Source organism: Strix uralensis, chromosome 27 (genome assembly GCF_047716275.1).
Source record: "Strix uralensis isolate ZFMK-TIS-50842 chromosome 27, bStrUra1, whole genome shotgun sequence".
Lineage (NCBI taxonomy): Eukaryota > Metazoa > Chordata > Aves > Strigiformes > Strigidae > Strix > Strix uralensis.
Window position 1 is genome coordinate 4381571 of NC_133998.1, and position 15400 is coordinate 4396970.

Sequence of the window (15400 nt, forward strand, 5' to 3'; positions counted from 1 at the left end):
ACTTGCCAGGCTAGGGAATGGTTCCTGCTGGCTGCAATACATGGGGGACAGTTTTCACCTGGGATTTCTGGGCTCTTCCCTTAACTAACACTGAAAAGCAAGATTCAGTGTGTTTGTGTGTGTGTCTGTTTGTCCATGCACATGTAATTTGGGAGGGAATTGAGGAAGCATCCTAGCAGATGTAAACCAGCTCCCATACCAAATGTTCTTAAATCCCTGCTTCCCTCCTCCTTTTTGCTTCTCCCCTGTTGCTCTGGCTCAAGGAGTTTTTGATATTTCCAGACAAGATTTCATGCCTTTTTTTCATTGTGGGGACCAGGGGAGGGGAGCCAAAGCTGCAGTGTTAATTGCTTCCCAATAAAAGCTAGCCTGGAGCAAGAGCTGAAAGAAAGCACAGGGGAGATTTCCCTTGGTTTAATGATAACTTATCCTGGTCACAGCTCAAATGAAGCTGTTCTCCAGTGCATCAAACCCTTCCCTTTCCTCTGTGCTCGCATCATATTTCTTCTCTCCAACATGTTCATCTTCTTGCCTTTCTTCAAATGTTTTGTCTTCGTGGCCCTGTTCCTCCTTGTTCACACCTTCACCAGCCTGCTCTGGCGGGAGGTCACCTTGTCCATAGGTGTTCACCAGCTGCTTGCAGAAGGGACATGTCTTCTTCCTGGCCTTGGTGAGGAACCAGGTGTCAATGCAGGCACTGTGGTAAGCATGGGAACAGGAGAGGCTCTTCAGGAGGTTCCCTTCCTTGTACACTGCCATGCAAATCACACAGGTCTCATATTTGTATCCCTGTTCACATGTGTACAGCTTTGTCTCGTGAGTGCTCTTGTACCAGCTTAAGCCAACCATAATTGAGATGATAGTGGCAATAATGACATAGTATATCTCCCTGAAATCCTGCATGATTAAAGTTTCCTGCAGCATTTTAACATTGTCTTGACAAGGACTCAAACAGAAATAGCATTTGGGTGGTAGAAATCTGATTGTGTGCCCCATTCTCATGTTGCAAAGGCCCTTGCAAGTGGAGGAGACCGATTGTCCAGTAAAGAGTGATGGTATCTTAATCTGCTGCTGGATTTCTTTGTCATCAGCCATCATGGTAATCAGTTGCTCTGAATCCACATTATACACAAGGGCCATATGGTCTCCAGCCTGCTGGGCATGGTGCTGGGCACCTTCTCGACAAAAGAGCAGTCATACCCCTGTATTAGTGCAATATATCCCTCGGAGGCCTTTTTTTGGTGCTGGAGGATTGCATGGCAAGCATTTGGTAGTATCACCCTCTCCAAATACCCTGTCAGCCCTTCTGCTGGAGGTCATGGCCCAAAGCGTGCAGCCAGGGCTTTATAAGCAACACACTCGGAGCTGTCATTGTAAGCCTTGTAACCAAAGACTTCTGCAAGAGCAGCATTGTAGAAGGCAGCAGCATCCACAAAGTGAAGAAGTTGGAGCCAAAGATTCATGCTGAATGCAGTTGGGTATCTCTGAACACAAATTTCCAGCCTAGTACCAAAGGGAAAGTGTAAGAGACAATCACAGAGTTTTATCACCATACCGTGACTTGGAGCCACAGCAGGATGGAGATCTGCAGGTTTTGTGTAGGTTTGGAGGTTCCCAGGATAGAACTCATCTCTCTTTTGTCTCCAGGTGCTAAGCAACACCCTTATATCATCTCTGCAGATCTGTGACATCACCCAGTGACTGTTTCTCAAGGCTGGGTCATGTAACATTACCGCCAACCTGCTTAAATCTCTATTCCCCTTCCTTTTTGGTCTGCTCCTTGCACGTATCTTCTGGTTTCTCTCCCTCTGGATACCAATAGGATGCCGGTTTCTCTCATTTTGCCGATGATTTGCAGAGAGGATAAATGAGCCTCCCCATCAGCTACGTGCCTTCTGCAGATTGGAATGTTTCATGCTGGTGGCCAAAGCAATTCCTGGAAAACATGGCAGAGTGGGAACAAGCTGTTAGCCTCTGTCCACTGCTGGGGGGGCATGTGGCAGCTTGGTTTTGTCGGGTGAACATGCACTTTTTCCTTAAGCATGATCTTTGAACCAATACCAAGTCAAATAAATTGCTTGGGGTAGAAGGGGTTTCTGTCATTTGAAATAAGTCAATCGGCAACTGTCAGTCAAAACAGCAGCTAGCAGAAGTTGAAATTCTCTTTTTCCCTGTGTGGCCTCACTCTGCCACTACCTAAACTTCCGAGAGAGCAGATCCACCTTCAAGGCCCCTGCATGAGCAGCTGGATTTCCTGAAGGGGCTGATAAACTTGGGTCTTGCTGGGACTGAGCTTGTTGGACTCCTACCACAGTGAGAGTGGGTGGTGGATGAGCTTGGGAGGGTTACCATCAACTTTTGCACTGGGGCTTTTCACCTTATTTACTTTAAGACCTCAGCTGCTGGAAATCAAATGGCTGAAAAAAGATTTCAGCTTCTAGCTATAAAAACTGATTTTAAAATTCTGGTTATGGTGAAAAAGCTGAAAAAGAAGTGGAAAACATAAGGCACAAGTGTTGTCCTCCCTCCCCGAGTGTTTGACAGCAGAAGCTCCCATCTTTCAGGCAATTCCCAACTCGTATGGTGGCTGCTCAGTGCCCAGAGGAATGCCAGTCTGATAGAATGCAATATCTCCCCTGGCTGTCAGAATGAACTAGGTCTGAATATGCAATGAACCCAGGTCAGTTTGGAACCACAAATCCCTAAAAACCTGTACCTTTTAACAAACAACCCTTTTTGTTTAATGATCCACTTGAGAGTTGCCCCATGGTTTCCAGTGCAGTTGTGTTGGACCTGTAGTTAAAAAATCACTCGTGTGCTAGGCAACTGATTTGTTACTAGCCCCCTTGGGCTCTGCTTGAGACAGATTTCACTGGGAAAAGAGCTACAGAAAATGTCAGTAGACAGTGTGTGTGTGCGCCAGAGACTCCCAGCAGCTGTGATTTCAAATCGATTTTGCTTTCCCCTCATCTAAAGAATTTTACACTTGCAGCGAGACATTTTGATGCATTTAAAAACAAAACAAGGAAAAGGTTTGGGGAGGGGGGAGAAGCCAAATGCTTTCTAGTAGAATGAGAGATGAAGAAAATGGAAGTACACTGGGAGACCTTTTTGAAGGTGCATTTTTGGCTTGGTCTTATGCTTCTTGTAATGGCATCCATCACCCTAGTGTTCTTTAAAATCTTTGCCTCTTTACTTGCACTCAGTGCTCTATTTCTGCCTCTAGATCAAAACTTTATGTACTGGCAGTGACCTGCTGTTTGCATAAGGGGTAGGTCTGTCTTTGGCTGGATAAGGAGTCCTGTGTCTGTGTGAGCTGGGACAGATGTGGGATCAAGGAACAATCCCCTTTGTGTTCTGTGTGCTGTTATCTCCTGGCTGCTCCAGCACCACCTTCTCTATCCTAGACTTGGCAAGGCAGGAGTGAGCAGCAATCCTGGCTTGCTCACCGAAACCCTTGGATAAAAGGAGAAATCAGGTGTTTGCAGTCTCCAACCTGGATTTCAGTAACTCTTAGTAGTAACCCAGGGAGATGTGGGCAAAAGGATAAATCCTCTTCAAGAGAGGTTGGAGGGCAAGAAAGAGGAGAATGGGGTACAGAGAAGGCTCTGGGGAGTAAGGAAAGAGGAAAAGCTGACCTCTGGGTGGGGAGCAGGATACCCATATCCCACCCACAGGCAGTGTGAGATTGCCCTTAGCCTCCTTTGAAATCCCTGAATGCTTTTGCAGAAGGAAGGAAAGGAGGGCTGAAGAAGGACTTTGGCCAAAATGGTCTTCACTCAAAGAGCCAAAGTGGTGCCCTGTCTGCGCTGGTTACCTCTATGCTTTCCATTTGCATCACTGCTGTCTGCCTCCTCCATCCTCAGTGCCCTGGAGGCTTTGGCTGCCGCTGGCTGAGGTTAAGCCGAGCATCCCACCGTGGCGTGGGGCTGTGCCAGGCTGTCTCCAGCCCCATGCTGCATTCATTAGAGCCAGCACTGTAGTCTCCTTCTCATCCTGCCCTACCCCCTTATATTCATCTGTTAAATACATTGCAGATGCTCCTGGACGTATTCTTGACCCATTTTCTCTGGAGTCTCTGCAATCTACTCTGTTGGAATAATTGCAATTTATTTAAATGTCAACAAGCCACACGTGGGAGACAGCAGTTGTGTGCAAGAACAGAGCAATTACAGGGAACAGGTCCCATTTTACCACTTGAACAAAGATCCAAGCTAGAAGAAAGGAAAAGACCATTTACCTCTATTAACTGATCACTTACCCCACCACTCCCAAAGTCCCCGTGTTCCTTTATACTTCTTCTTTGGGCCTGTCACTTAGTGCAGGAGCTGGAATATAAAACCAGATCTTCCTTTTGCTTGTACTCCACAGAAGTGTCTGCACAAGCCAGAGGAATTTAATGCTGATTTAGACCCACATAACTGCTAGCAGAATCTAACTCTGGTCCTGCCCAACCAGCTTAAACTGTAACAGAGAAGCACAGGAGACTGACTTACGTAGACATCATTATAACTCCAACAAAACATGCATTACAGGCTCCAGATCCAACACTGATTTAACTTGGGGAATAAGTCTAGGTGGCTTTTCCCCCTTTTTGCAGCATGAAAAGAGCAGCCTGGCAGTAGGATGATGTGAGTTTGTACATAATCAGACTTCTTGTCCTTTATCTGTATTAGGCTGGCGTCTGGGGTCCACAGGCAGTGGCATTGCACAGACACACAACAGCCTCTCCCTGCCCTCAATAGCCAAAGGCCAGGAGCAGAAAAAGCTGATGTGGGGTTAAATGCTTTGCTCAAGACATCTTGGCAGGTATCCCTGGTTCTAGCTTGGTGCCCTTCTTATCAGGGCATGCTGCTCCTTTGGGGTCACGCTATAGGATTAGTGAAGACCAGGCTCCCAGAGCTGAAATACCAGCGATTTGCTGTGGAGGAAGATTTGGGGCCATCTAGTGACCTTCCAGTGAAAACCTTTATGCCTCCAGTGCTCCCAGTTGTTCTTCAAAGAAAGATATGTGGGACATGTTTCCTCCCCCCTGCTGACTGAGCAAGTCCCCAGCTCCGCAGCGAGCTGGCTGGAAGGCAGACCTGCACCCTGTTGTTAATGATTTCTTTGCTAGGAGCTGATTTAGAAACTGGTGCATGTAACCACCTCCTTTCATCTAGGATGAAAGGGGAGGATGACCCATGTCTTTACAGAATAGATAGCTGAAACAGCCAGCACCCAAAATGCGAGCTGAGTAGATGAGAAATGGAGTTGTGTGTGCGGAGAGGTTTTGTGCCTCGTTGCATGCCGCTGTGGGAGAGCGGGTCTGTGGGAGCTTGGCAAACCCTGCTGTGTGCACCGTCCCCTACACGTGTCTCAGCGCCGTGTGCTCCTCTGCTCTACCAGGTGCCTCTCCTGGATTTCCCAGGGGTCCAGGTAATCTCTGCTCTGTTATTACCAAGTACAAGCATGATAATCTGGGCCCTAATGCATACAGAAGATTATAAAGCAGTGCTTTATGGACCTGCTGCAAAAGTACCCATAATCTGCTAATGCCCACAATTAAAAAAGGCAGTTGAGCAAATCTGGACCACTGCAACTTAGTACCCATGTCTAGAAATAGATTCCAGTTCCAGCTGTTTGCCTTGTAACAGAGGGAGACATCTTTATTAGATATAGGTGCTGGAGATAATATCTTGTCTTTTCTAGTTTTGGCAAAGTGCCCTGCAAACCCTGGACATAAAGCAAAAATATCATCTCCATTTAGCAGGTTTTTTGTTCTTTTTAACTATCTACATGCAAAAAAAAAAAATTGTAGAGAACTGTGCTTGTTTTGTCAGCCTAGGTTTTGTGGTAAAAATTAGCTGGTAACTGTGGTGATTGGCCCCTTTGGAATAAACCTGTCTGTGCAGGCTTTTGGGAAGGAGAGCTTAAGAAACACAGTAAGAGGAGGCGGCATCCAGGGGCTTGGCAAGAGCTAGCCACTGCTTCTGTTCTGTGATTGTGGCCCTCACAAATCTTCCAGTGTGAAGCAGACCTGTATGTGATCAGCTGCCCAAACTGGGCAGAGCCAAGGATATGTCTTCAGAATTCCATTTGTCCTTCCAGTCTGTATTCCCTACTCCTACATTTCCATATGTTTGTGGGGTTTTCTTATCCTGTACTGTGCTCAAGCTTCCCAAGAGGCTTTGGCTGGAGCTTGAATTTGTAGGGTGAGTGGAAGACAGAGCTGGTGGGAATGTGTATGGGGCGGGTCTTGATTTGCCAGTTTGGGTGAACCTTCCTGGGTTACTCCTGCTCGCTGTTGTGGGCACCAAGGGAGATCAAAGCTACCGCAGTCACGCTGTACAGGCAGAGCGGGCAGGTCTTGCTCCCGGGCTGAGCACAGTGCCACAGGTCGATGCACTTGCCGTGGTAAGCATGGGAGCAGGACAGCAGCTTCAGCGCCTGGCCGGGCTCATGCACCTGCAGGCAGATGGCACACTCCTCGGGGTAGTCGGCAGCCCCCCAAACCATGCTGGGGGGAGACCCTGGCCACCATTCCTTGCTCTGCTGTTTGCCCTCCTTCCAGCTTTGGTAACTCTTCATGCATCTTGCAAGAAGCTGGATGCCTGTTATCATGGTGACCAGGATGCTGGTGACCTTGCAGAGGGGCAGAATCAGACCATAGTAAAGGAGATCTAGATTGTGGGTGAAGCACCTGCAGACATAATGGCTGAAGCTCCACACAACGTCATTCCAGAAGCAGCACTCGTCCAGGAGGATGATGGTCCTTTGCTCAGCCTGGCAGGTCCTCCTCCAAAGCCTCATGTTCACCTCCATGATGAAGGCCACCACAGGCCCTCTCTTGATCTCCCCATTACCTGATGCCACGTCCCCAAAGCCTGGTGAGTTTGTGATGATCTTGTGTCCACCTCGCTGAGCAGGAGGGGCCTCGGCCCTGTGGCACTGGGGGCTGAGGGCCAAGGAAGCTGTGTGGGCATGGCCAAGAGCAGGGCCACCCGCCATCTTGCCCTTGGAGAGGGGCAGCCCCAGGCACACAGCAAGAGCTAGGCCACCCAGCCCACTGCTGTTGACATGGCTGCTGGCAGCCCACTGGAGCCACAGGACGACGGTGGCCATGCAGAAAGGGGACAGGAGTGGGTGACACATGTTGGTGGCAGTGGGGACAGGGAGCTGGGGTGCTGCAGCCCCAAGTGGGAGGCTCTTGGCAGGCTCCTGAGGCAGCCCAGGCCGGCCGCCTCCTTCCAGAAGCTTCTCTGTCCTTCCGCAAGGTCCGCTGCCTCACGGGACGTCTCTGCCTTCCCCTCACACTGCTTCCACAGCTCCCCATCTTCTCCCCCTCACGGCTGTTTCTCTCCCATCTTTATTTCTTTCCTTCTGTGGTTGATCTCAGTGGCAGCCCTGACAGGGCCTTGCAGTGAGCAACTGCAGCTCTGAGGGAGTTGTTCACAGGGGACTGCGTTTTCCTCCCCTTGAAGTGCCCTGTGGAACTTGGGTGTGCAAAAAAGGAGGAGATTTGGGAAAAAACTGCTTCTGCCACTGTCTCATGGCTGAAAACATGTTTTGCCCTTCCTCCAGGCCGTGCCAGTGAAGCCCAGTCACAGCAGCTTTCCATCCTGCTCTCCATGCAAGGTTATAGCACAATGGTACAAGCACATGCTCTTCCATCTGTTTCTCATCTTCCCTTTCTCTTTTGTCACATTTTTTCATTGCTTTCCCTCCCCAATACCCTCTCCCTGTCCCCCATCCCATGATGTTCACTTGGGATGTTCACCCCTCGCAGGACTGGGCACCCCAGTTTCCCCATGGCCACTAGCCACACACCAGCTCCCTTTGTTTTTCCACATCTTCCCACCTAAAGTTCTCTGCACATTTGTTCCTGTAGTTCCATCCCTCTCTCTGGGGGTGCTGCAGGCAGATGTGTGCCCGCCCCGCAGAGCCGGTGGTACGACAGAGCCAGGAGCGTGGTTCCCTGGGGTAATCTGCAAAGTACAAGTTGTTATTGCTCACTACAGCAGAACAATCAGGGCGGGCTCTGTAATGCAGTAAGATGGATTGAAGCTGCTTAAGACCGGAGGAAAATGGAATCGCTGCTTTACAACGAGGAGTTTAGCTCCCGCAATCCACTGCTGATGAGCGATGAGAAGCGAGTAAAAGCCCAGATTTGAAAATTACTGGATTCAGGGAGAGAGATGGGGTTGTGCAGCAGGAGCCAAAATCAGACCTGGATCTCAGCTTGGCATGGCAGTGTGCCAGATCTGGCTTGTGAAGGCAACTCTCTACATGTGCAGCTCTTTTCCCAGTAGTCATGGAGAGGATCCTGACATCTTACACTGCTCAGGTGTGATTAGTGCCAGTGCAGCCCTTCGGAGACCTCCTTTTTCATGACAGCTACACAGTAGGGCACTGATAGCCTCCTGCAGCCATCCCACCAGGGCAGGTATGGGGTTTCCAGGCTGCTGGAGGAGCTGCGAATGGAGCCTCTCACCATCTTTGGAGCTATGTGCCAGACCACAGCTGGCACATCCCTGTGTCAGGATTTAATAGTTAAGTGACACAGAGCTCCTTTCGCAAGTGCCGTGCAGGTCTGCGCGGCTCAAGCTGCCTTGCTCATCCTTGATGCCAATTTGTCTTGGAAGAGGACTTGGAAAACCAGCATAGGCTGCAAAAGCAATAAGGCACAGCTCGTTCAGACTCCAGGAGCCGGCAGAAATGCTGTAGGTATCATGGGCTTCCTGCAACACAGCATAGGCTGGGATTTTCCCTCCTGTTGAGATGGGAATGGCCTAAAGAGGTCCCTTCTTGGAGTGGAGAACTTGCCTCTTCAGAAAGGAGTTGGGATTTTAAATAAGAAAGTTATAAATGAGATGTTGCTAGGGTAAAAGGAAAGAGGGTGCTAAGAGAGGGAAGGGCTGCTGGCTGTGCTCAGCAATGATGCTCAGGTATCTGCACAGATATGGCCATCCAGAAATAGTCATCGAGGAATAATTTCCCCGAATAGTTCCCTGACAGTGCCAGTCGCTGGTGCTGGTGTCCTCTGCTGATGTGATTTGGGAACCCACCCAGACCAATGCAGGTGCTCAGCTGAATGGGCTCCTCTGTTGCTTTTGATTCCACGTTTGCTCGGTCTGGTGTGCCTGTGTATGTGTGTCGACAGAGAAAAGTTGCTCAGAAATAAAGAATTGCAGCTTTCCTGGTTACCAGGGAGAACAAGAGGATTAGAGCTGTGATGCTTTTTTACAAATGGAGGTGCTGATCCTTTGTGCAGAGTCAGACTTCTCCACATTTCAGTCACAGATATGAGCTCTTCCAGCTAGAGAGGGAAATTGCAAAGAAGAAAAAGCAATGAACTTCCCCCTGTTTTACAGTAGTGAAGACACTGATTTCTTCTCATGTGTTTGTAGGGGACTTTAGATTGTGCAATAATAAGATCTAGGTTATTACATGTTTCTTGTTTCTTCCAACTTTAGTGTAAGTCTAGCTTTCCTCTTGCTTTGCCTAAGATGAATAGCAAATCCTCTGCTGTTATATTAAGGCAGCTTTAAAAATATAATAAACTAGTTACACAAACCTTTGTCATCTAGGGCATAAAAAAACCCCTCTAACTGCTTAGGATTAAGGAGACCCTTGTCTTGAATCAGTCAGTTATTTTAAATACTTTTCTGTTAGCTGCCAAGACTGTAGGCCTAGGAACATCTGGCAGGGAGGGAGCAAAGAGCATCTTGGGGCGGTGATCTCTTCCGTTGGCACATCTGTATCTGGAAGGAAACATCTGTTTGACTTGGAGACATGATGATAAACTGTGGTAGCTCTGTCTGTGGGCATTCATCTGTCAAAGAAAACTTCTTCCCTTTCCATTTAGCCTGTGCTCATGAGCGAGGGTTCACACCATAATGAAGCAGTTCATACCTTTCAGCCTTTGACTAGGGGCAAGCTGGATTTTACTTGATTTAAATTTGAACAGCCCCTACTTCAAATTCAGTCTTGCCCAGGTCTAGCCATGTGTGTGATGGGTGAGAGTGCTCTCCCCTAGCTGGGTTGCTTGCAGGATGTTTGCATCCTGCACTGGCTGTGAGCATGCAAATAAACTGACCCATTGCAAGTCAGACACTCTTAGTTTTGTTTTTATAGCTGCGAGCAGATGTTGCATCCTCTTGAGGCAAAGTAGCTCTGACCCAGCAATGACATATGTAACCCCAAATAAATTGTGGACAGTTTGCTCTTGCTTTCAGATGCCCTGACTGCTTGTTATCACACCAGGGGATTTGTGTTAAGACTTCAGTACCAGACTCTGCGCTGAGTCTTGGACCTGAGGTGAGGAGGAGCTGGGGCTCCCAGTTGTCTCTCCAGCAGCTTGCTTTGGCAAAGGGAGGTGAGTCTGGTGTGCAGAGCGAGGAGGCAGGCTGCAAGAACTGGCCTGAGAGACCCTGGGGTATCTCAGAGGGTTTCCAGGTTTGCTGAGAGAACATATGCTGTCTGTCTTGCTCTTTCAGGGTAAAAGGAAAACCAGGGAGATTTAGCTGGCCGTAAAAATGTAAGGTTAGAGAGGAGCAAACAGCCAGGTGCATGCACGTGGTTTTTTAAAAATATGGATTTTCTTCAATGCTGAATTATCACCCTTTGCAATAAAATTTGTCACGGTTTAATTTTGCTGGTCGTGAGCTCCCAAGAGGATACACCATAAGAAACTGCAGTCCGGTTGGGCCCGTAGGGTCAAGGCAGAGGTTTTTAGCAGAGAAGGATCCTGAGCTCCAGCGTGAAGCTGGAGAGGGACCTGCCTGCACTTGGGAAGTGAACAGAAAGATTTCTGCTATTTCTTTTCCCACATTGGCACTCCCTCATTTAAAGACACAAGGTGAAGCCAGTGGCAGGCAGGCTTAAACTGACACCAAAGCATCTGCGCAGAGGTGTGCAGAGATTTAACCGTCTTGGTATTCAACTGATTTAACTGCTGCAACTTCAGACCGTTAATGAGCCCCTGGGGAGGGAGCCAGGGAGGCCCTGAGAGGCCGAGATACCAGCCCTAATCTGGCCTCGACAGCTGAGCTCTCACCCACTGTAACAGGCAGGGGCAAGGCTGAGCCTGCACCCTCGCTCAGCTCCTTGTTTTTCTTTCTGCATCGGCTTAAACTGGCTGCTCTGTGCCATGAAAACCAGGGTTTCCTTGGAGCCAACGCGAGTGCCAGATCCGTGCGCTTCTCGTGTCGCTGGCGCTGACCCCGCCGTTGCCTCCTCGCGTGCTGCGAGCAAGCATTTGCAATCTGAAAGCATAGCCTTCATTAGCAGAGGTCCACCTCCTCCCCTTTACCGTTTCACCCGCTGCTGTTGATTAAGTTTCTCTTTGCAGCTCTTCCAGGAAGCCAGGGGCCTGTTGTTTTGGAGATAGCCTTAATTTGTTTACTTGTGCATATGTTCTGTCTTGTACAATGATGCTTCGCAGCTGGTCTCGAGCAGCCTACGGCACAGGAGAAGCAGCAGGTTAAGTTTAAACCAAAGGAAGTCGCTGAAAGCTGGCCTGACATGCTAATCCAAGTGTAGGCACCCTGAGATTGATGTGGTAAAACACGTTGCCGTATTGGTTTAGATAGCATCTTTACATTTATTACTGGTTTCCGTCACAGTATGGGCACAATAACGGTTTACTTGTGCAGAATATCAGTTAAGCTTTAAGATTTAAAGACAGAAAACTCCCTGCCTCTGGTTTTACTATGCGAATGATCTGAGAAAGAGAGTCAGGGGTTAAGCTTGAGACTCGCCTGCTGGACAGGACTTGCAGTCCTGCTCTCAAGAACCAGACACCTGCAAAAACGCACGGTTTCAGAAGTGTTGTCTGCCCAGGGTGTGCTCAGGAGCAGTGTGAGCTACTGTCCTACAGAGATGCTCACCCTCCTGTGAGGCTCAGACTCTGCTAATGCATCGCTGGGGTACCTCCTCCATGCTTTCACCGTGTGTCAGGATCCTGCCCTGTACCCCTGTAGAGGCCGGCTGTGCTCTTGACTCACCAGGGAGTCAATAAAATAGGGGTAGAGCAAAGGGATTCAGCCCCTGCGGTGGTCCTGGGGAGATGGAGAATGGCAGAGCCTTCTGTGCTGCTTTCCTGCCCCTATAACCTGCAGAATCTGGTTCTGTCAGACAAAAAGAAAAAATCATTTGGATGTTTTACTGCTACTGTATAGCTGTTACTTCTTTCCCCCCACCCACCCTTTAGGAAAAAAAAAAAAAAAAAAAAAAGCCTTGTTTAATTTGCCAGCTTGCAAATGGCTCCTAAATAACACAGTTGTCTTTGGTTCAATCGATCAAAGGGCTCTGCCCATGAGAACGGTGACACTTTGCAGACTCAGATTAGCTTTATTTCAGAGGAATTGAATGCTTTTTTTTGTTTTTAAATGATTCTCTTTCCAGGTTGAGGCTGAGCCAGATAACTGAATGCATAGAATCGATATTTTGCAGAACTGATAGAAAATTAGCCAGGTTTAATAAACTTCATGCATGGCTTCCTATTGTAGCTCTATACCAAAAGGAAAATAAATATATTGACTGAATCTGCTTACAATAGCATCTATAAGTCACTCTGTGAAATAAGCCAATTGCACAAATGGTTATGCGAGGCCATGCTGATTAGGGTAGAAAGGGATCATGCTCAGGACATCTGGGTCCTGTTCGTGCTAATTTACTACATGACCTTGAAATTCAGGCCAAACTTTCAGGTATGTCCATGAAGTTTATTTTGCCTTCTGTCTCCTGGAGTTTTATTTGAGATGCTGAGGTAGATGCTTAGTAGCTCCATGTTTGCCCTCCTCCCCCATACCAGGTGAAGTTGCTGGGACCTGATGGTACTCCGTTCCTCTGAGACAGTTCCTAATGGTCTTCCCAGGTTCATTTTTTTCATCATGGCTTTATTTCTCGGTGGTTCCCCTGCAGTGTGGGAATACCACTACTCATCTCCCATCCAGGGCTGTTGGAGATTATGGCTGTTACGTGAGATCCGTCTCAGAAAAGCAATAGAGAGGTAGGACTAGGCAAGACTCGAGTAGGGTTCACATAGCGCTTAAGAATGTGGTGTAGTTGAGGACTGTCAATGTGAGGTTAATGGTTGGACTAGGTGATCTTCAAGGTCTTTTCCGACCGAGATGATTCTGTGAAATCTCAGGTTACTTGATTTTTGCATCTGCAGCTAAATGCATTATTTTCTGGGATTCAGGTAGAAATTGTGACTGTTTGCCCCTTGCAAATTTTCCCTCGTGATGTTTCCCATAATCGAGGTCTCTCTGCAGTAAAATAACAACGGCATAAAGAACATCCAAACTCCCTTTCATTCCTCTTCATTTGCCCTGGCTGTAATGGACAGTGGCCACACAACCATCCTTTGGAAATTACCAATGCAAGACCATAACTGCTGCTCCATTGCTACTCCATCTATCTGCAGTGGAGAAACAGTTGCACATAATTGTACATAGTTTGAACATGTTGCTCTTAATCCTGCACGCAGCTGCCTACAAGGGCACCTGGCACACAAAGGTCTGGCAGCGGAGCATGTCGGGCACTGCTGCTGACGGAGCCAGACAGCATCGTGAGGACGGACGGACGGACCAGGCCTTCGTGCTGCTCTCCCCAGGGGATGCTCAGTGCCGGCGGGATGGAGGAGCAGATGTGTCACCCTTTTAGATGCATCTTACCAAGGTGCACCTGGGTGGAAGCTGATGTGTGGTATGAGACTGCGTCAGCTCCTTGTCCCAGTGCTAAAAAGAACGTGTCCATCTCTGGGCATGAAAGGCCATCTCCAGGAATAAAACTTGTTCTTTATACCCAGAATCACCAGGGAAAAGGGGTGATTGAGTCCTCTGGGATCTGTCCTTTTGATGTACAGTTAAAACTGGAGGGAGAATCAGGCCCTCTGGGTTTCTTTTCCTTTTCATCTGCAGTTTGCAGTGCACATGGGGGCAACAATTCCCCTTTCGTCGCTCTGCCACCGTCCCTTGTGGTTTCTACCTCATGCCTGAACCCACTACAGATTTTTTTGTCCTGATGGTTTGCTTATGTTGCAGAAAGTAGATCCACGGCTGGTGTAAATCAGCACAGCCCCCAAAACTTTGTTGGAGCAAAAAGAGGTTGTGCTGGTGGAGCCTCTGAAACCTGTTACTTTCATTATCGAGCTGTAGGTGTTTCTGCAGCTTGTTGAATGGAGATGGCCCCTCCTTCCCCGTAATGAGGTGAAAGCTGGAGCAGTTTTCCACATGCATCTATCTGCAAGGGGAAAATAAATGGGGAGGATGAGCAAGCCATGGGTGGGTGTTATTGCTGGGGATGTTAAGCATATAACATAATTTATCGCTTAAGTAACCTTGAAACAGAATTCATTGCGATGGAGCTGCTACACTGGCACTGCAGTGGGCAGAGAGGCAAGAGGGCTCTGCTAGCGGGATGCAGTTAAGCATGCACCTGCCATCATTCATCATCCAGTTAACCCTGCAGCTAAACTTTGCTTCCAAAATACGTATTTTCCTCTCCTTTCTCTCCCTGTCCGCACCTGCCTGTCACCACCAGCCGTCAGCGTCCCTGGCTGCTGCATAAACCACCCAGCTGGATGCTGAGCGGAGGGGAGCGAGGTGCTGGGGAGCACCTGGGGTTTGCTCACGTGTGTGGCTGCCCACTGGTGATGTGTGCGTGGAAAGTGAGATCAGACGGATGAGCGCAAGGAGCAGAAAGGTTTCTGTGTTGACGAACGCAAGGGGAAAGCACGGTAGCAGACAGCAAAAATGTGTTTGTGAGCCACAGACGCGTACGTGTGTGCGAGCGACGGCAGGGAGAGTGCAACAGGGAGCAGACGGGTGCGTGGGCACGCACATGTGCGTCAGGGACGGTGCCACGCACGTCAAAAATATGTGCACTGAGGCTCAGGCAGATTTAAGGGGGGGATAAGAGTAGTGCCTGGATGAGTAGGGCCTGGTAAGCGTAAAATTCAAGGAGTGGGGGTGTTGGTGCATAAATAGGCGTGGGGGAGTCCCTCCACGCGTGTGCAGGCAGCGTGGGCAGGGCTCAGGCGTGCTGCCCACTCCGCCACAGATCCCCACGTGGCCCCGGTGCAGCTGGTGGCTGCTGGAGCAAATTTGACTCCCATTGCCTTGCTGCAAAAATAGCTGTTCACAGATCTGCGTTTGAGGCAAATCTTCTGTTTATACCACAAAAATGAGTGTGGGTTTTGATTTTTTTTTTTTTCTCTTTCCCATTGGTTTTTCTGACTCTGCAATTCCCTGCTGCAGGAATGCTGACGGGCAGATGAAAAGTTGACTGTTGGGAATTCTCCAGCTCAGCTTCACAGACCCTATGTATGTCTGAGCTGCTGTGCCCTGTCTCCAAAACCCATCCTCTGTCTTGTCTTGCTAGATGTTTTCTCTAGTTGCTACTGTAGTACTCA

The 15400-nt window shown here is 48.7% G+C and overlaps 1 pseudogene; it reads right to left on the bottom strand.

The window, feature by feature from the left end:
• Positions 1 to 441: 441 nt before the first annotated feature.
• LOC141935371 (E3 ubiquitin-protein ligase RNF167-like) lies at positions 442 to 1463 on the bottom strand (annotated as a pseudogene).
• Positions 1464 to 15400: the final 13937 nt, after the last annotated feature.